Here is a 22,570-nt window from a genome sequence, read left to right as displayed (position 1 = left end):
TGCCCCGCCGCCCGCGCTCCGACAGCGAGGGGCGGGGCCGAGGGGCCCCGCGCGCGTTCCCATAGCAACGGCCAAGCGCTCGGCCTAGCGGGCGGCCTGCGCCGGGCGCGCTCCGCTCCAGCTGCCCTCGCCCCGCCCGCCTGCCCCGCGGGGTCGCTGTGAGTTTGGAGGCGGGAGCCGGGGCGCTGAGGTGCCGCGGGCAGCGGCGCTGTGGTGCGTGACTGCCCCGGGCGGAGCAGCGCTCACGGAACCAGCCGTGGGCTGGATACAGAGCCAAGGTCACTCGTATCAGCGACCTGTATGTGCAGGCTCGGTAACTCGACTCTTCGGGGCATGCCGAATACACTTTAGTGTTGCACTTCTCAGAACTTTTTGCATTAAAATGCTCTTTTTTTTTCTTTTTGATCATTAGATCAAATCCCAGCTTCCTGGAGAGCTATAGGGAGGACATCACTGTAGCTGCTGACACATGGGCAAAACCCTCTAGTACTGTACAGACAGTATACATGGAACTCTTTTAATGACAGTGAAAGTAATATTAATTAATTTCTCTAGGTATTCACCATAGTTAACTAATTAATGGCATGGGTAGGCACATGGAAAAAATAAAAAAGCATGCATCATCATCACCCCTTGTTCTGCAGGAACACCGGTCTGTTTGCAAATGGCCCACATTTTGAACAAGATCAGCTGTGGGTGGGCCTTTCTGAATATTCTGCTGGTTGTCGTTATTGTCCTTGGCTTGACAGAATGTTAACAATCTCAGTTCAACCAAAGTAAGTGAAGCTTTCCCTGAGCTGCCTCTGAAATTAGGACACTCCAGAAAACACCTCTGATTTGGGCTGGCGACGTTCCAGCAGTGTGCAGCACAGCGATGGCCAGAGCAATGGAGCCGTGGTGAGCAGCTGCTCCACTGCCGAGACATTAGCTTCGCCCCTGTCCACTTTCCAGGAATGTCTGGACAGCAAAGACCACCAAAAATACATATCCAAATGGCTTGCAAGCTTCTGAAGATGTTCCCAATGGATCTTTACTACTGATCTTTAAATACCACAGTGTTAGGTACTGTAAAAATACCTGGGTGGATTTCCAGAGTGCAATCACTCCCTTAGAGGTTCCCCAGCTTGAGGTCATGACTCCTGCAGGTGTTACGGGGTCACAAAAACACTCCCCATCTCATCATGCTGAGCAGAAGGAATGTTCTGGATGGATGAAGAACCAATTCCAGTGCTGCTCTGGCATGAAAAAAAAAAAAAAAAGATAATTAGAAATCCAGAAAAATAGATTGGAACATTTTTGGTATTTAAATACATTTATCTTACATCACCCATCTGAAAAGCTCGGCATATTTTACATAAATGAAAAGTTTTTTAATGGCAGCTCTAGCTCCACTCTTACAAAGAAAAGTCCAAACAGGCTTATAGTCCTCAGGAGTATAAGCACAACAGTGCTGGATATGACTGCAGCATCAGGAACAGTGGTGTGCAGTTACTGAATTTGTCTTCATCAGAAGAATTCAGGTAGTGAAGTTGTGGCTTGCAAGCTCTGTAATGAGGTTAATGAGGCCAGTGCATTCCCAAACTGTCTCTATGATCTTCCTTCACACAGTGCTGATGTGTCAGAACATGAGATGAGGGAGATGTTCGGAAGGGTCACACAGGGAGGGAGAGGCTTTGACACCAAGCACCAGCCCAGCCTACGTGCTATCTGCGATGAGACCATGGTGGAGGCAACACCCTTGGCCGCAGCCCAGTGCTGGAGCTGGCTGCTGCTCCCAGGCCTTGCTGCCTCTTCCTGTATCCCAGGTCTAAGGGGTCAACATCCGCCAGTGCTGGGGTCACAGCGTGGGGGCTGCTGGCAGGAGGCACAGCCGAGCCGATGTTCTCACCACATCCTGCATGTGTATGGTGTCTAGAACTGCGGTTAGGCGGGCAGCAGCCCTCAGGAACGATGCATGTTCTCACAGGTCTCAGGGTACTCAGAACTCCTTTATTTTCTTTAGATGGAAGTACAAACATTTTTGTGCCTTTATGTTTAAGCAATAATAAACTAAGTTTGGAGAGGGGTAGAGGAGGAGAATTTAGAGTTTACCTCCTGCCTATATAAGAGAATCAGAATGCTAATCTAGAATAAGAGGGATAAGAGGGGTTTTATTTCAAAATAATTACCTTGCCTCAATAATGCACAATTAATTCCAGAACAGAAGGACTCTCATCCCTTTGACAGAGCGCTCACACACTGGCCTCTGCTTGACTAGCTGTTGCAGAATAAAGGATGCACAGCCAATGTTTCAGTTTCTCTGTGTAGAAAAGCCCCAAGAACCCCAAGAATTTCTGAATTCCAACCCTTCTTCTGCCACTAATTTGCTGTGTTACCATAAGCAAGTCACTTCATTTCTGTTTTAATAGTCTCCTTTAAAGAGAAAGAGAAAATGATACAGTTATTTACCTCAGAGGAGCAAAGTGCGAGTAAATTAATTAACATTTATGTTGCTCTCTGAACGTTTGGCTTTATGAAAGAGTAAGTAGTAGGACTGTTTCTGATTAGCGCTGGCCAGAGCTACTGGAAGCACAGGGAAAATTTGACTAAGAATCTGAACCACCCTGAAACAGAGTGCGTAATTTATTCACTGATGAACAATGAACATGTGAAAGTTTGTACACAGCACACCCTTCCAAGAAGTATTATGATTTGGATATACAACACACCAGAAAAAATAGATGAAGTAATTCATGTAGAGATATTTGTTAGAGCCCAAGATCAGTGAGTTTCAGGATATGGAAAACGTCCATAATCTCATTCATGGTCCCAGGAAGTCAGTGTATGGGGGAAGGTTTTAGGGTCTTTGAGTATTTTCTAGCGTTATTGGCTTGGGGGTTTTAGAGTATTGTCTTTAACATGGATCATTTCAGTGATCCAGTTGATAACATATAAACAGTTATACTGACATAAGAAAAGGCTAGTTTTGCTTTGAGGCACTGGGGGCAGGAATAAGAGGCAACTTCTTTAGCCAGCTTTGGCAGGAAAGGCAGTGTCTTGTGAACTATAACTTCTGTGTTCTTTTTTTTACTCACCAACCGGCATTTTCTGATATGAAATCTCTGACTTCAGTTATAACTTCCAGCAACTTGTACGGTCACCATTGAGCTCTCTAAGGGACTTCACAGGCATCTTCAAGCAGCCCTCTCTGCAGCTTACAGGAATTCGCCCTCAAGTAAATCTCTTCCATTTAATTGGCATGGGTAATTACTAATTGGGCATAAAGTATTCAAGGTCATTAAAACTCAAGGTGAGAAATAGACATTAGCTAAAAGTGGGGAAAATGTATTTTTCAATAAATGCAAAGAAACATTTCTGACTTTGGTATATTTAACTTAGTAGAAATATTGAATAATTTCCTTCAAAAAGGATTTGAAAAGAAAGAAAGGTTACAGGAGCATTTGTGTCAAAGCAGCAGCATAGAAAAAAGTGTGTGGGTGAGCCTGAAGGCTGTTGCAAAGGGATTGTCAAGTAGGAAGTACAAAATGAAATGATCAGTGTCAAGTCTGGCAGGCCAGAATTGTGACCTCTCAGCTGTACATGGACTCACAGAGGAACCCATCCACATTGCAGTTTCCTCCTGCCAAGCCTGTCTGTTATGTTCTGCAGTCAGTAGGCTCTTTCTCATCATTCGCAAGGATCCACGTTGTTCTTTTTTTCAGTGGACTGCCAAACCACTGAAACAGAGAAGAGAGGCCCAGAAAATGTACTAATGAGAGCCACTTAGTACCTACATAGCTAGATAATCCTCAGAAAAGAAACAGCAAAACACACGCTCAGAATATGTCTCAAGTCTGCATTTATAGAGGTACCAAAGCACATACACATTAACTTAATGAATCAAGAAGGCTTTTCAATAGTAAAGGCACAGTTAATAACCTTGACTACTGTAAAAAAAAAAAAAAAAAAATGGATGCACACCAGAATACTTAAGAATATTATTTTGGTGTTACTTTTTTTTTTTTTTTAATTCAGTACTTGGAACAAGGACATATCTGGTTAGACCAATGCTCACTAATTCAGCATAATGTATCAAGTAGTTGTAGTACTACAGACTTAGGAGAAAGTGCAAGAAAAGAGAAGGAAAATTAGAAATTTTCCTTGTCTGAGATGATGATGATGATGCAAAGGGGACGATTGTGGAGGGAAGGTTCTTTTATTTCAGATTTTCAAGTGACGCGACACAATGTCAGTCATCGAAGTGTACTATTCAAGTATTCAAAAACAAGCAGAATTCCAAAGTGCTTTTATAGACTGTATTTAACACAAAACTCCCCTCCCATACATTAAAACATTAGGGGTGAAAAGTCAAACACTCAAAAGTAATAAGCACCAAATACTACCTGCTTATACCTTTATTTGAGACTTCTTGGGCATATACACTCTGTAACACAAATTGCAATTACATGATTACACAACTTTCTCTACAATTTCTCTGAAGCCTGAGGAATCAGAGCTTATCTCCACACCTCCCTTTCTCCATGCTGTTGTCCATTAGCTCTGAAGACAGGTGGTTGCATTGCCAACTAGGTAGATCTGGAGCTTTTATCAGAACAGAATGTTTCATGAGCAGCAACAAGTGAATTTTTACCCCTTTTCTGTGAGGTGATTTTATTATCCCCATTTTGCAGATCAGATAGCTAGCACCTGGCTTTCCAATACGGTTAGCAAGGAATAGCTCTTCTTTTCAAGGAAGCACATATCCCCAGGAATTCACTTGTAATTGTGAATGCTTCTGCAAATCAAACCCCAGGCACTCCAGAGTAACTGTGGCTTAAATGACACTTCAAGACAGCATACACAGGCACTGCTAATGGAAGAGGCAGATCTGTCCTCTCCACACCTTGCTCCTTCTCCCTCCTGGCTGCTCATTCTTACCCCTGTGCTGCCTCAACCTTTGTGCTGCACAAGTGTTCACGTGACTCTACAACCAACTGACTCTGAGAAACCAACCCAGCAGGAAAAATACCACTAGCTTGCAGCCAGATCCAGTTTACAGTGTGGCCTCACAGAATCACAGAATGTTAGGGATTGGAAGGGACCTTGAAAGATCATCTAGTCCAATCCCCCTGCCAGAGCAGGAACACCTAGATGAGGTTACATAGGAAGGCATCCAGGCAGGTCTTGAATGCCTCATAAATGCTTCTCTTGGTACAGGAGAGAACACGATACAGATCCAGGAACAGACAACCAAGAGGGGAGGTAAGTAGGATTCCTTTGCTTAATGGTAGTGCCAGCCTACTCTGCACAGAAGTGTTGAACTTCAGCATGAGAGGCACAAAAGCATTAATTAAAAAGTTTGGCTCAAGGACTAGACTTAGGGAAAATTCACAGAAGCTGGAGTAGAGAGTGATAGGGGTGGAAGAGGTCGCAATTCCAGCTCAGCTGCCCTTTTACCTTGAGACTACCAAACTTTGCCTGACTCTTCTTTCTTAGCCACTTATTTCCCTCGAGTGCTTCTCTGTGCTGTTCTTCACTGATGGTACTTGTACACTGAGTTCAAATGTAATATCTAAATTGGCATTCCTCTTCATAGCTTTCCTGAACAGCTTATATCTAGAAAAGGAAGTCCATTTTATTCTGCAAATGAGTGTACAATTTAAGACAAGTCAGCTGGAAGGAGGAAATGTGTTTTGCTTCTTGCTCCAAAGGTTGTTTCTGTCTTTTATGAAGAACATGTTCTGGATGATATTCAGAAACTGTCCAAAGACAGTGTCTCAGGACTGACTTTTATGGTCTTTCTCTGGCACCAGAAATCCTGTCTTCCTTTCTAGGAAATGGCAAAATTTCAGAAGTCAGAGAGAACATTCCCACCAAGAACAGCTCACAACAGCATACTTACAGCACGTGCCTGGAAAGTGGGAGATGTAGCTGGAGATTCATATGGTCCACAGAGAAATGTAACTTAAGTGCCCCATTTTCAGGGCAAGTTTTGTCCAGGCAGAAAAGAGCAGCACTCTTCTGCTGGCAACCTCTCAAAATGAAAGAGTGGCTTCTCATTTCTACTTGTAATAAGCATTTATCCTCAGCAAAGAATTTCAGGCTCTGAATACTAAGGAATGGAGGTATCTCCTATTCTTATCTTGGACTTTAATAGTAGATTCATTTAACAAGAGGGGAAACCAAAAACCAGTATGGTTAGCAATGTCTAGTAAGTTTGAGCAGAATTCTTAAACAAACTTGAATGATTCATTCTGAAAACATAAAATAAAAAGCCTTCATATACATTTCATTTTTGTATGTCCATAATTCAAGGTGACTATTTTCAAAACTATTTTATATGCATTTAGCCTGAAATACAGTTTTCTAGCTCTCAGTTTTCTGAGCGAAATATAAAATGACACGGTTATTAACCTTTGGGAAACCTCTCCTACACACAACAGAATTAAATTCTACAGAAAACCGAATAGCATTGGGAGAGATTCCAAATGACTTACCACTCATTTGTTTGATGGATAGTTGGGCTAGCTATTGCTTTTTACAGAGCTGCCAATCACCAGGAGTTCTGGGATATGTTCCGAGAACTCTCTTAGAATCACAAATTGCAGTCACAGGCTTTTGTTGCTTAAATTGTTGTGGAAGAAACAATTACTTTGGAGAGGAGATGGTATCATTACCAAGAGAGGGTAATGTTGTGGTATCACTGACTTCAACTTTTCAGCAGAGTAAGTTGCTTCTTCTAATATGGCATTTAAGGAGATGTTATCTGCTCAGAAATCTGTTCTGTCTGAGGATTTCTGTACTGATGTTGAAACTCAAACTGAGATCACCATAATGGATAGAGAGGGGGAAATTATTATATCAGTTTGTTTATTCTGTATTTGGCAACTCTGAATACTCAATTTCATTCTTTCCATAGCAAAGACTGTTAGTCATTCTGTTGTTTGTCTGAAGATTTCATATAGCAGGAGGAAGAGGGAAAACACACTTTGTGATTCTTGACATTCCTAAACTGACAAAAATATTCTGGAACATGGCTAAAATGTGAAATTATTTTCCACAATTTTAAAGAGTTAAGACATCTATAGTTATTGTGCATATTTTAAAAGCATATTTATACTCACAAAGTACACTAAGTGAATGAAGCAAGATATGCTTTGTAACTAGACTTCTATTTTGGTTATTCAGCTTCGTGTGGCTCAACCTAGATCAACATCTATCACCAAATTTTTCTGTAGATCTCAGACTTGAATCCCACCTTTTCTGTCTGGAAAAGACCTTCCCATCTCATGTCCACTCTGTCAACACAAATATGGGGTGGGAGGAAGGGAAATAATAATTTTCTCTCCCTCAGTATCTGCTCCCTAGGGTTTCCAGCAACTGTATGACTTTGCTCCAGCAACCACCCTTGCACCCTTTGGTTCTGATTGGCCTTTCTGCCTCCACAGGGTCTGAAAATCTGATTGCAGGATGTAGAGGTTACCTGTAAGCAATTAATAAATTAAGATCTCATAAGGTCACTTTGTGCTGTCCAAAACTCAGTGTCCACTTCCCTCTTCACTTCTGTGTGTGCAGCAGGCTTCAGCAGCTATGCAGTCATCTTCCAGATACTTTGCCAAAGAAGCCTCCACTGAAAAAGGAACATGTTAGAACTGCAGCTGCAATTCAACTTACAACTGCAATTGAACTTAGAACTGCAATCGGAATTCAACAAGGAGGAAACTGAAGTTATCTTTAAAAGACAGGTGCAGGAATCTGTAAAGGAAATGTGCCAGGTATGTACACAGTTCTTTATTCCTTTTTTTGCAGCTTATATTTCATATGAAATACATGCAAGAGGGAGAATTGCATTTTTGTCTTGTGCCATAGTACATCTTCACCGTAAGATTCTTCAACATGCTGTAAAGTTACAAATATGTGTTGCAAGCTTTTTATTAACTAGTTATGTTGTAATAACACCTATGTTAACCTATACCCAGCATAATTGCAAAAACTAAGGAGTTATCTGAAGTAAATCCATGAGCAAGTAAGTATGATGTATCACTTTTCAGTAATATGAATGCACCAATATAGATTTATTTTTGCTGCTAAGAAATAAAACAGAAGGATCTGGCCTAGCCTAAAGCTCCTCCAAGTCTGCAGAATCACAGAAGCTTTGAAAGTATCCTGTGGCCTGAAGACAATATTCTCTAGGGAAATCCTCTTGCTACTTAACGAAAATTTTCTTCTCAAGGGTCGAATATTCCATCCTGCCTATCTGTCCTTGTTCAAACTTCACCGAAGTTTCACAAGCAGAATCAATAAAATTTATTTTTTTAATCATAAATTGTGGTTTCAGAATACAGAAATATGATTTGTTGATATAAATGTTCATTCAGTGCTGAATGGTTTTTCAATTAGCTTATACAATCAGACAAAAATTATTTACAGGAGGAAGCCCAAGTATACTTGCGTAAACTATAGATGTATGTGGCCACAGAGCTTGTTGAGCGTGAATACATGGCTGGAGCTTTGAGAGCCAGAGGTACTGACAGCACTTTAAGACCATCAAATCCCAGTGGTATCAGAACCTCAGGAAAAAAAACAAAATACAGAGGAGCTTGTAAAATGGGGGCTCTGGCAATTATCTGGGGGAGGGAGCTGAGAAAAAAAATTGCCTGGAGACACTGTTTTAAGAAAAAATCTTCTGCAATTGCCAAGGGACTAATGAACTATATCTCAGAATGCCAGCCAAAGTCCTGCTGCCAAAATGTGCATTTCATTTCAGTGAAAGCAGAGAAGAAATGTATTTCAATCTTTTTCATTTTCAAAACTGGAAAACAATGGATTTTAAGAGTCAAAAGCTTTTTAAACTGAAGAAAAAGTTATCTTCAATTTTAATTCAAGATAAGTTAAAAGCCCTGCATAATGCTGTACAAAAACTATTCAGAAATTAATGGAGCTATTTTACATGTAGGTATATATTCCCCTCAATTAAAACTCAGAGGAAGAGTTCATTATATTCTTAACAGTTCTGGTCTAGAGCAGCTGCCACACTTGTACTTCAGGCTGTTGTCATAACTGTAGAATTCCCTGTCCCAGTTTCTGGTGAATAAATCCTTATGTTTCTTTCTTAGTTTTCTGAAAGCCCTCCTGGGATTAAAATCTAAGACTGTCTGCCTTAATGAGACATCCCAGTGACAGCATTGCACCCCCATCTCCAGACTTACTTTAGATTTCCCCTCACTTCCAATGGCCTGAAACACCCAATATTTTCTGCACTGGTTCTATAGGTATTTTGAGTTTCAACAAAATATTATCCCTCTTTTCCAAATTTCAAGGTTTTGTGTTTACAAAAATCGCACACAGGATTTCATACACCATTTAGCAGAATAATATATGTTCTTTCAGTTGCTGTGTCTCTTAAGTCACCTAATGACACAGATGGGTCTGCTGATCTATTTATGAGGCACATGGATTGCAGGACTTCCTGTCTTAACATCTTCCTTACAAGTTTTATGATTTTTGCCTTCTTTTACGCCATTTCAATTCTGTATGGTTCTTTTCTGTACTGGGAATACATATAGAAGTTCCATTTTTGCCCCACTAGGCAGATATTGCAGTTAAATTTGCAGCGGTTGTTCTATGATACTGTGTGAGGGAGTTAATTTCTTTTCTGTAAAAAAACCCATAACCTAGCTGAATCACAGCAATTATGACTCATTAATCTGAGACATCTGTTGATAACCCCTGAAGTCACTGTATTTCAACACTGCAACAATTCATAACCCCTGCACGAAACAAACAAGGAACATTAATGGATTAGTAACTTTTATGTCTGGCCTCCTGTGATCTCTAGGCTCTATAGAAATGTAAGCGTATTGTAAAAATGAGGTAAGCGTTAGTTGTCTAGACATCCTATATGTGGCCATTCTCTGTGGTAGTTGCCCCAGGGGTAGTAACTAGAAAATCTATACTTAAGCAGATTAAAGTGGTGTTTTTGGCAATGCCCTCCAAATTGAAGACGATAGTTGTAAATGCAGCAGTGCATTTTTCCTAGCGTGTATTTCTTGCTGGAATACTGAAATGACCTTTACTGAGATCGGACATTAAAAAGTACAATAAATTAGTTTCATGTACAAATACTTTTAGATCCCTTTTCCAATTTGTTTTCCCCTTTTTATTTCATGTCCTTATCTCTTCTTCATTATAATTTGTTGACAAATAGCATAAAAATTCATTATTTTTCTACTGGGTCACTGCTTGAAAACTTGCTTATATTAATAATTTTAAGCCTTGACAAAGCAAATATGACAATTATGTAAGGAACGAATAACACTTCACATTTCTTGCAAGCAATCAAATAGTTCATGATTGTACATGATCATCATAACTGAAAAAGCACACGCAATAATTTTGCAGGTTTTTCCTGCTGCAAATCCTCCAGCGTTTTTTTTTTCATCTATCTTTATTGCTTCTAAGAAATGGGGGAGAGGAAAGTTCTTCAGTGGAACCCATCACCAACATAAAATTTGACTGACAGGTTTTTGAGATTTATACTGGTTTAATAGAAATCAGATTCCCGCTCTAACATCAGAGAAATTCATTTGGTTAGAAGTCAGATATGGTTGCTGATGAAGGATTATTTTCCATCTGCTTTTAAATAGGTCCCTGCTGCCCTTTTAAAAATGTAAACACACAATTAATGCAAGCTCACAGAGTGAAATATTCCTGATGTTATCTTCCAGGTGAGAGCTTTAGCGCCATAGTGCTGTATTCTGTGTGGATATTAAACATCCCATGACACTTCTGACTGTCTTCAGTATTTGTACTAATGTTTTTGGCTCAAATTTTCTCTCTTACATTGTGTAAGATTAGTTCTGAATCAGTCTATGCCCTTCATTTTGCAAGTGGCTATATTGATCTAGGCCCTTTTTGTGTCAATATGCACATATTGTCGCAGCTTAATGCACATGACAGGTCAGTTCAGTGGGAGTCACTACCCATCTGAGCCCTGGCAGGAACAGGATCAGGTTTGTACAGTGCTTTGTGGCTCTTGGCTCAACTCTACCATTCACAGTAATTTCTTATTGGCAGTAGAAGGATTTCTAGGTAACGCTGTAAAGCTACAAAACACAAGTAACCTTACCATTAAACCTACCAAGAATCCAATCTTGACTCTGTCAGGGTATTTGGTATAAACTTTATGCAAGCCTTTAAGGTTTAGTGCTTGCCAGTCACTCCAACAAAGCAACCAGGACCAGGCAAGAACAAGACACTGTCTATCTGCTAATTTTTGAGACTATTATTGTCTTTTATGGTTGGTGGTTGAAAAAAACACATTTGAAAAAAATCAGATGTTATCATTAGCTGTACTTTTATAGACTGGCTTCATGGTCTGTGGATAGCATTCTGTGCAGCTACCGCAATATTTGGTTTCGGTTATTTGATTTTAAGAGTGCTACCTGAAGAGCAGCTACTCTGTAGCTACCTCTGTTGGCTGATCAAATATGGGTTCTTGTGACAGGATATTTTCTCCCACCTCTTTCACCAGAGAACAGACACATTCCTGACTTTAATCACGAGCAGCCCCACAGAATTTAATGTTTGTCCTACAACTCACGTGATCAGGGTTCCAGTCTCTGTATGCAGCTGAAGTGGGAAGGCTCGTCTTAAGGATAACTGATAGAGACATGTGAAGGAGCAAAAATTAATACAATCCTCTTTGAACTGGCGAAAGAAACAAACTACAAAAAAAAGCTCACAAACAAGGTAAACCAAGTGATGCTTACTCTAGGTGATCTTCAGAGGCATAAGAGCATTACTAGCAGGAATCACCCTCTTTTCCAATGGAAACTGCTGTAACTGTTGCCATCGTAGCAGACTTTGCTAGCTGGCCTGTTTGGTTGTATAATCTCCTCTACAGATCCTCTCAGTGATGCTTTAGCAATCAGCAGGCTGCAGGCACTTACCGTGAAGGGCCATGTTAAATCACTTGTCTTCCCTAACGAGCCTGGCTTCCCACTGCTCTGCAACTCAGTCTCCCCAACATCCTGCTTTCCTGTGTGGCAACCCAAAGTACTGTTGATGTGACACTAAATGAGCCAATATTTGCTCATTTTGCTTAATGTTATTTCTCTTATCATACTCCTAAACACAGCCATAGCCAAGAGGACCTCACGTCTGGATTCATGGGACCTGATTGTTGCTTACACAAAGATGCCTCTGTGGCTCCCCTGGCCTGAGAGGTGGGAATAAATGACATTACCACAGTGCTGTAAAAGGGGCAGTTCAGTGTTAACAAGGAGTAATGTCCATAATGTGCATCTGAGGCCATGGCCTAAAACCATATGGGAAAACAGAAAAGGGAGCAGTAGGATTTCAAAATTTTATAAAACCTAATTGGACAAAAAAAACCTTTGAAGGGAGAAGTCAGACTAGCAGACAGCCAGTTATCACAATAAAAGATGTCAATAAGCAAGCATCAAAGTAGTAAACCTGAATAAACAGGGGTTCGAAACTGTGTATTACAACCTGGTTATAGTAAAATTTATGCAGTTATTAGTTATTCGACATCTTTGTCATGTATTATGCTACCAGCAAATGTGATAGTCTGTAATATCAAGTTGGATTAATAGAAATCCTACTCATCTTGAAGAAAATCTCTTGTGGACATCACATTCCTGCGAGTGGTGCCATCGGCCACAGAGGATTGTTATAAACAGTCAGAACAGACATCTGTGTAACATATTAGTGGAGGCTTTAAATGTATCTCAGCAGGTTCCTGTAGAGGAGATAGCATTTCATTTCCTCTGCTGTTGGATTCTTCATGAATGAGTGAAAATCCCTTATTAGTTGTTTATGCAGGGTATCTTCAAAATCTTCCACTGTGTCATGCATTTCCAGCAACAGCCGAAGTACACAAGCACCTCTTTGCAATGTGCTGTATATTACAAACTTTAGTGACAGGTATGAAATTACGTGGCTTCCAGCTAGCTGGGACCCCTGTTACAGAACCCACAGTCACGTAAAGATATGAAAGCAGTGTCTGAGCTCCTCATTCTTCTAAAGAGATACAGACCTATTTAATGCAATCTCCACACCTGGCTTTGCTGTAGGCTATTTTACAGTATGCTGTCCTTTGTCATACATAGTAGAGGCACTGCAACCAAAATAGGGAACCGGAGCTCTTTGTCCTGAAACAATCTCACTCTCATGCAGCATACAGGAAGGAGGCAAGAATAAATATTGCCAGTAGCTCAGTTTATTGCACGATTAGTCTAAAATTCTCTCCCACATCAATACCAATGGGTGAATTACTGTTGTGAAGTCAGCTTGTGCCACCAGTTCCTCGTGTATACCTGCTTAATTCCCCTGAAACCTCTGCAAGCTCAGTTCTACCTATCTTACTTCTGAGCATTTTACAGCAGACAGTCCCATTGATTTTGCAAGGACATCTCCTGGGATCAAACCCTCCCTGGTTTAAATAAGAATGGCAGACGCTGTCTCTAAACATCTGCTGGCTGCTGGAATGGCTCTCTGATTACAAGCAAGCAATGCCAATGAATGTAAAATTACTTATCAGAGAAAAAAAAAAAAGAATGAAGAGAGGTAGACTGGGATTGGGGAAAGGATGGGAAGGCATTTTGGAGAGATCACAAAGACAACGTTGTCAAAAACTGATTTGGCTTATTCAAAGTACTAAGATATGTGATTGTGAGGAATTGTAGGATTTCAATTCCCCTGTTCAGCTTAGACTTTCTTTAGTATCTAATTATCACAGGTTAGAAGAAAATAAAGCAACTAACAAATTTTTAAAAAATGACCTTTTATGGAATCTTGGCACTTAAATCCAGAAAGGTTTGAGAGCATTATTATAAGAGTTTATTACATAAAATAATATCAGTAGCATTTTCTATTAAGTAATTAGGACAAAATTCTTTTGACTGTGTCAGCAGATGTCATCACTGAACTGCCTCTCACCTCAAGGGCCACTTATGATCTTGCAAAAACATGCGCTGTCAACTGGAGAGAAGAAATATTACATTCTTACTACAGAACCGCAGCACGTCCTTGGACTTTGTGCTGAAGGTCTTAAAAGGCCCAATTCAGCCAGCCCTGTCAGTTCATCAATGTGCTGGAAACATAGAACCCTTCACCACCACCACCTTACCCAGAGCAGGTCAGGCTACTTGTGTTGTGCTGTAGCTGGCTCCTCTTGTCCCCAAAGGCTGCTCTGCGTGTCTCTGGGGGAGCGGAGTTGGCAGTGATGAATGATGGTTGCTTCCCACACAATGTGAGGTCATCTTACAAAATGCAACATGGAAACCCAATTGATTTGGCAAGCAGCAAGGGAAATGCTTTTCCTACAGAACCACCAAGAAGAGGAGCCAGGAAAGGCAAAGAGAAGCTGATTCCCCACTGCATACCTGGCCCAGTGTGGCTGACCTGCATTCAGCTCATCTGCTCTGGTTCCCAAAGGGCTGTGCACTAACTGGGGCTGGTGCAGAACACAGCAAGGATGCCATCAGGAACACAGCATGCGCGAAACAGTCCTCTACTTCACCACCTGCCCAAAAGGGGCAGGGAAATGGGGAAAGTCACAAGAATTGGCTGTATGAGTTTGCCACTGTATCCCGAGAACATTATCAATGGTCTTGCACATGGTTTCTCCTGCCTCTGTGTTCAAACGAGTGCCTCTAAAAGGATGGGAGTGAGAGAAGGAATCTGACCCTGCAGCTCTCGCACACCAAAGGGCTCCTCAGCCTCCACAAGACAGGACAGAGATTTCAAAGGGTACTGAAGTGCAGTTTGCTCCCTCACATACAGAGGAACTAACTTGTCAACAAGCGCTTGCAAAGACATGCTGACCTCTGGCCAGAAGGCAATTTTACTGTCATTGGAGATGAGACTTTTTTCCCCCGCTGTGTGTTTCATGTCTGGACTACTGCCTCTATTGCAGCACCTGCAAAGTTTGGTAACTTCTTCAACAAAGGGCAGACAGTTGCAGAGGATTCACCTCTAAAGCCCCGCAACACTTCAAACACCAGACATACACCCAGATCAGCATGATAAAAATGGCCTTTCTCATTGTATTGGGTATTTGAAATTCATATCTGGATTCTATGGCTTGAACGCATCTTGAGTTATAACACGTGACATAATAGACTAAGATCTACTGCTCTGTTTTTCTCTTGATAAAACAACAAAAAAGTTAAAGAATGCTTGACTGAATCAGGCATGAGCTTCCCACGGGATAAAATTAAACAGCACTCTGCTGGTGCTGTGAGGGAAAATGCATCAGTTACCGTTGCAATGATGGCATGTATGCCACAGCAATATTAGAAGAAAACTCAACACTTAGAAACAGAAGACTTTTGGTAAATAAAGAGGAATTCACTTTTTCCTTTCTGTATGTTCTTGTAGATTTGCTTTTGACAAGAGAGAGTTTTGTCTTTTTTTGGTAGTACGAGTTGATGAGGTGTGAGAAGTTAAAAGCAAAAAATCTCACTGTTTCCATTCCTTCTGCAAAGTGCTGCATTAACTGAGAAATCAGCCTGTTACTTCTCCTATCATCCATTTGCAGAAGTTCATTACTTAATTCCCATTCATATCGCCTCTGTGGAGAATAACAGGATGATGACATTTCAGTTAATCATAATCTTCCCCTTCTGTGACAACCTGCCAGCAGCCTTTTTGAAAATAAACTTGCAGAATGAAATTCTTAAAAAGAAGGATTTTTCTCACCCTCATGTAGAAGGGAAAACTGACAAGACGAATACATGAGAATATTTCACAAATGAAAAAAAAAAATCTTTTGGATTTACCACCATTTCCCTCTCAACATTTTATGTGAATTTCATTGCCTGGCAAATTGTCATTGACACAACTTTACATTTTTGCCTTTATCCTCTTTCAAATATGGAACCTGTACTGCCTGTGTAACATGCTTACTAGCAAGAAGGATACCTTCAGTTTCCATGAACTGACTTGATTACCAGGCAGCTATAGAAGTGCAAATAAAATCATGCCTTTGTGACTGTGTGTGCACAGAGACAATGCTGTGTGGGGTAAGAAAGCAGGAAACTAAGATTTCAAGGCATTACTGCTAGCCATCTCTTATGTCATGCAGTCTAGTAGATACGGCAATTTTAACCCAATCAATATACCAGTAAAGGAGCAGGAAACAGAAGAGTGAGTTGGAAAAAACATAGGAAGGCTTGGAGGGTTTGCTGGCAGCAATGGGCTCACAGAAGCCATCACCAGCAGTTGAACTTAGGTCACAGCAGGTTTAAGACTTGGGTGGAAGCCACTGAAACCCAAGGAAATACCATAAGCTGGAGGCAAAAACAGAAGCAGGCGTTACTGACAAAAAAAAAAGTCAAAGGCAATCTCATCCACAGCCACAGCTTTTGTGAAAGTTCAACCAAGTCTGCAGAAGTGTCAGCACCATTTGTTCATGGCAACAAAAGACAGGATGTTGAGCTACCTGGAAACAGCCTAGCTTGGAAACAACTGCAATGTCATCAAGAAGAAGAAATTCAAGTTTCTATCAGCAACTTCATACTGCCAGCTTAAAGTTAGGAAGAATATCCACAGGTAGGCAAAGTGAACAGCTCTTTCATTAACATGGTTATTTAAACTACGATGTCTGAGTAAAAAGTGCTTGGCTCCTTCCTGAAGACCAATCTGCAGCTGATCTTTATAGAGGTAAAAAAACCACCTTTGGAAGTAGTCTGATTTTTAAGGGAAGCTCTGCCCAAAGGGATGATAACATACTCAATGGTAATTGAAACTCATTATGTGTCTCTTTGAGATCTAGCAACTGCACAAATCCAAAAGTTCCCATGAGCGTATGAATAAAATTGAGATTAGCTACTGCAGTAGAAGTAGGTGGGGAGACAGATGAGTGAACTGGGAGAAGGCATCACAGGAGAGAGGCAGGAGAAATCATGTCAATTCAGAAATCATTGTGTAAGCTTTCACTGCCTTTTTTTGCAGAAGTGCCTGGCAAGGCAGCACCTCCTGCCCCTGCAGGGCTGGTGGGTGATGCCAAATAGTTGTGAATGACCTTTTGTGTCTGTACAGGGACAGATGGATGGCAGCAGTACCCTTGTCCAGAGAAGCAGCAGACCTTTGTTGGCAAAGTGCCAGCAGTTTTTTTATGACAAGAAGAACCAATAAAGAAGACTGTACATATTCCGGTGGCCTTAGACCAATTAGGCTGAGAAAAAGTGAAGGAAAGAAGGCCAGTTGTTGCATGACTAGTAGAAAGAAACCTATACCAGCTTATTTCTGACAATGGTGCAGTGTCACATCACACCTAAGGATTCTGGGGACTGAGATCCTGAGCTCCTTACAGTAACTCCAGAGCCTCCAAGAGCACAGATGCACTTCCAGCAATATTAGGAAATCCAACAGACTTGTCAGGAAATTTGCTCTATCCTTTCTCTGAGGGACCATTTCCATACAAAACCACAACCATTGTGGTCTCCTAGTCCTGCTGCAAGCACTCTAATACCCAAGGGTCTTATAGCGCTGACTTCAGAAAAATTCAGTCTTCTACACTACAGTGAAGGAATATCTGATTATTGCTAAACAGTTAGTAGCTGTAACTATGTGTTAACTCATGGATGGCTGCTACAGCATAGATTTTATTGCTGGGGGTCAACTGCACACATCAGTATATAAGCAATTTCTTAGAACACATTGCTTAATATCTTTTCAGCATGAGAAAAGCTTTTTCTTTAGGTCTTTTGGAGAGACACAACTGACCAGACAGAATCACAGAATGGTTGGGGTTGGAGGACACCTCTGGAGATCATCTAGTCCAACCCACCTGCTAAAGCAGGCTCACCTAGAGCACACTGCACAGGAATGTGGCCAGGTGCGTTTTGAATATCTCCAGAGAAGGAGACTCCACAACCTCTCTGGGCAGCCTGTTCCAGTGCTCTGACACCCTCAAGAAGCTTTTCCTCATATTCAGATGGAACCTCCTATGCTGCAGTCTGTGCCTGTTGCCCCTCATCCTGTCATTGGGCACCACTGAAAAGACTCTGGTCCCATCCTCTTGACACCCACCCTTGAGATATTTATAAGCATAAGATCCCCTCTCAGCCATCTCTTCTCTAGGCTGAACAGACCCAGTTCTCTCAGTCTCTCCTTATAAGAAAGATGCTCCAACCCCTAATCATTGTAGCCCCAAAAAGTGTGTTTTGGCGAGGGAAGGAACATACGAGAAAACAAGATTATGCAGGTCCACAGAGAACCTCCTGTGCTGTCTGTTATTTTCCTCCAGTATTTAGTTCATATGAGAGGATACTGCCGGTTAGGGGAACTACTTACTTAGTCTGAATGACAGGGCAAATGTACACAGTATCAGCTCAGTGAGGTCATTGTATTATCAAATGCATAAGATGGTCAACATCATTTTGCATTAATTGCAAGAGTAATTGCTTATTTTTGCATACCTGCTTGGCTACTTTTTTTTTTTTTCCCCTTCTCCTTAGAAGTCAAAGACAGTTCCTTTACAGACATTTAGGCAGTAATAGCATTTAAATTTATTTCTCTCAGAGAACTTTCATTCCAGCTCCTTCTGCAGTGGGTAGTAAACTCACACCCACCACACACCCCCACGATCTATCTGACTTCTTCACACAATGTACAGTATAATCACTCTGTACTTCCACTACAGAAGGTGGCCAACCGCGTGACTGGTAACCATAGCAGCTGCAATAACAAAAAAAAGTTCCAGTGCTGAATGTATGCAGAAGTCTGTTCCTTTAACATCACTTTATTTGCCATGAACAGCATCAATGGGTATGTCTCAAAATGTCCCAGCATTTGATGAGAAAAGAGACGCTGTTCATCACAACATGGAAAACAGCATGCCTCGTGCAGAAGAATGTCAGTGTCTTGACTTTTGTAACATATAGAAATATTTTTCTGGAGCTGTAATGTCAGGCAGTCAAGCTAAGATTTCTCTTTCTTGTATGGGAAAGATTGGTCCTGGAGATTTTTCCATGCTGGAATCGCTGGTCTTTTTCCTGTCATGTGCTGAGTGTTGCCTGCCAGGCACCAAGAAGTAATGACAGGCAATAACATCTGAATCTTTCCCAGTAACAATGCCAAAACACAGTATCATGATACCACTAGCTGTCTCGATGCTATTAACTCCTTCAGACAGAACCAGTGAACTTCCCACAGGTGGTCCATGTGGGTAGGGAACTTTTCCCTTTCCTCTCCCTTATGGTGACTTGCCAGCTGATCTGAAGCTTGGGAAAATATCACCCTTTTGAGAAGACTGCAGCAAGATGGGGCTTTCCTCCTAGACCATCCTACCTTATGGGATCTGCATCCCCAACACAACCCTCTCCAAAGACCTACAGACCCTTGTTGACCTGACATATGCAGCAGCTCCAGTCTGCCTGCTTTTCTCTCCATTACTGGAATGAGGACATAGTGGATATAACAGCACACCAATGCTACAGAACAGAGCAAAGGAGGAAGCAGAGTAAGAGCAAAAGCAAAATGAAGTCAAGTAGTGTCACCGCAGGCAGTGCCATGAGGAGCTAAGGCTGCTGTAGGTATTTTAGCAGAATATCTTCTTAGTTTTGGTAAAAAATTTGCTACTGTGGGCATTTAGAAGTCTGTTAGTATTATGGCATGGGTATACCATGCACTATCAAAAGCATTAAGTTCCCGACAGTATGTCACACTTGGACATAATCCAAAGCCAGTGACAGCCTAAGACCTGTGAGTTATAAAGCCAATCCCTGCATGCTTGTTCATATTAGAAAGCTCACATTTCAACCCAAAGCCTGAAAGCAAGATATACCTCAACATGCAACAAATTACAGATGACTCATAAAACCTCAGTTCAAGTCTTATGGACTCCAGTACAAAAAGCTACCACCTAAGCAGCTGCTTGGCTGAAGATTTCCTTTCTTCTATGTTTCTTTAAAAGTCAGTGCCCTTAAGAATATCAGGAGCCTAAGGAAATTCAGTCATATTATTTTCAATATATCATGTTTACGGAAAGGAAATACAGCAGGTACAGATTACTAAGGTAACATCTTTACAGGACAGCCTTGTTTTGCTTTTTTCTAAAACAGTGGAGACGCATAAGGACATTTGGCCAACACAGAGAACAGCTGGTCCACACACCCCCAGAAATAAAAGCATGAGTTGCTATAGTTTTGATGGAGGTGCTGTAGGTTTTAGTTGCAATAAACATTCATTTTTGCAGGCTAGCACAGAAAAAGCTTACCAGTTGCAACCTCTCCTTTGGTTTGCAGCCTTCTCCACTAACATGAGCCATCATTTGCTCTCAGGAAACAAAGACAGAAGTGCTCAGGAGAACATGAGGAGGGGCAAGCTCCCCCCAGGCCTCCTTCCCTGATAAGCCAGGCATTGCAGGCAAAGTGTGAGCCATGAATAACAGGTAGGAAGGGGCCACTGGAAGAGCCCAATACTCAGGTTTCACAGACAGTTCATTATTTTCCTGGAGTGAGCAGCTGAGGAGTGGTTACACCCATTGCCAGAGCTGCACCTGAGCAACTCCTTCACAGATTTCAAACCCTTTGAAGGATCTGTTTTAGCCAGAGCATGAGCCATGCTAGAGCCTACCTAGCTTGTTAAGGCTTGAGATGATGACAGCCCATACTGCTATGGCTGAAAAATTAATTTTGTTGTTACCATATATTTTTCTTTATTTCTATAGCATAATAATTGTACTGTAAATAGCAGCATTTTTATATGACTACGCCTAACTATACACAAATAAAAGATCACTCACCTTAACTTATTACATGTTTCCATGACACTCCTGTGTATATGCCATTCTCACAGAACAACAATCTCTCAGTTGGTTTTTAATTTTGGGAAAATTATTAACTTAGTGTACCATCTTTTCTAAGAAATTTAGCCAAACCCGAGCCCCTTATTAAAATAAGATTTCCAGTCAAGAGAATAATAATTATGTCTCTTCTACCCAGACATTTTCTATTAAGGCATGACTCCCTTTATTCTGCTGTCTTCCACACAGAGCAGTAATTACTGGGACAATTAAAAAAATAGGTAGTTTTAAGTTTTGTCTTTTATTGAAAAAGCTTATTACTGTACTGATGCATCTTCAAGACCAAACTCATCTTGTAAAATTGCAGAGATTTTCAATATTTGTCAGTATAAGTGGTGTCACTAAGCAGTTTGCATGTAGTTAGGCAAAGTTGGTAACAGATGTGCTTACGTCAGCTCCGATAACATTAATAAATTCATTTAACAGAGACTTCAAAATGTCTGTGAAATGATATTCAAAAGTAATTACTTCCCTTGCAGCATTCAGTCCATCTCGCTGTTGAATAAAATCTTCGCGTATTAGTATATTACACATTTGGAGAGGAATTGGTGAAGTAATTGCTAGTACAGTGAGGAGTAATCATCATTCATCTTACACTACAACCTTGCTTTGGAAGCCTGGCTTTTAAAAGGACTAGCCAAAAAAAAGGTAACCTACATGTTAAAAAAATGTGTGAGACATTCAGATATTTTATAATTTGGTCAGTTATGAACAATGAGTAGGCTTTCTGTTTGTTACACAGTATACACAGCCATGGGAAATTATGGCACCATGCCTTCCTTTAATTTGATGCTGCTGGAAAAGGCTGTGGAAGTTGGCTTAGTATCGATTTTTTAACACTCCAAAGATTCAGTAGATATGGATACACTTTTTAGAAAAGCCATGGGAAATGCCTGATGCTTCATGTGCTTTTTGGTGTTATGAGAGGAAATCTCGACAACACAAAGCAGAGAAGCAGCTCATCTGGGAACGAGTTTGGAAGATCAGACCCTCCCTTAGCTGCTGCGATCATTAAGCTGCTCTTTTACCTGCATCTCTCTTCTTCCCACACATACTCTGTAATAAAAGGTAGCAGGCTGTTAAGGATGAAGAGCAATGGAAGCAATTCTTGCTCTTTCATTTGTAATTGGGATAAACCACTTGTGACTATAACTCACTTGGAGATGCCGTGACTCACACAGATCATTCTCCTGAGTTTGACTCAAACACCAGCTCTGGGTAAGACCAGCCAGCTCAAGCCCCTTTCTTCAGAGGAGAGAGCAGAGTGTGGAAACAAAACTCGTACCCTCCGAGCACAGAGCAACAACCCGCCTGATCTCTGCCATGGTGCCTGTGCAGCACAGCTCCTGACAAGCAGGCAGTGGAGGCTTCTGTGACCTTGGCAGGATTGCAGAGGTGGAATGTTCCTTTAAATAAAGCACCACCTGGGGGTGGGGAGTGAGAGGAAGCTTTACTAGGGCTGTAAAAGCATTGCAACCTTTACAAAGCATTTAATAAGGTTTCAGAGGGCTGCTTTTTTTTTTTTTTTTTTTTTTTTTTTTTTTTTAATGAACTCTTAGAGAAAAAAATCAGAAATTACTGGGTTTAGCTCTGTCTCTAGCTCTCACGTATAAAGGGTTAAAAAGTCAAATTCTGCTTAGCCTTCAATTACATATGTCTAAAAAGTTATTCATTACTCTGTTTCTCTTTGTTCTTGATTATTAGATATTGATTGTATTGCTTTTATAGTTGATCCTCTTCAGTTCTCCAAGTTGC

This window comes from Streptopelia decaocto (genome assembly GCF_964273445.1).
Source record: "Streptopelia decaocto genome assembly, chromosome: 7".
NCBI lineage: Eukaryota > Metazoa > Chordata > Aves > Columbiformes > Columbidae > Streptopelia > Streptopelia decaocto.
Note: the sequence above shows the minus strand (reverse complement) of the source record.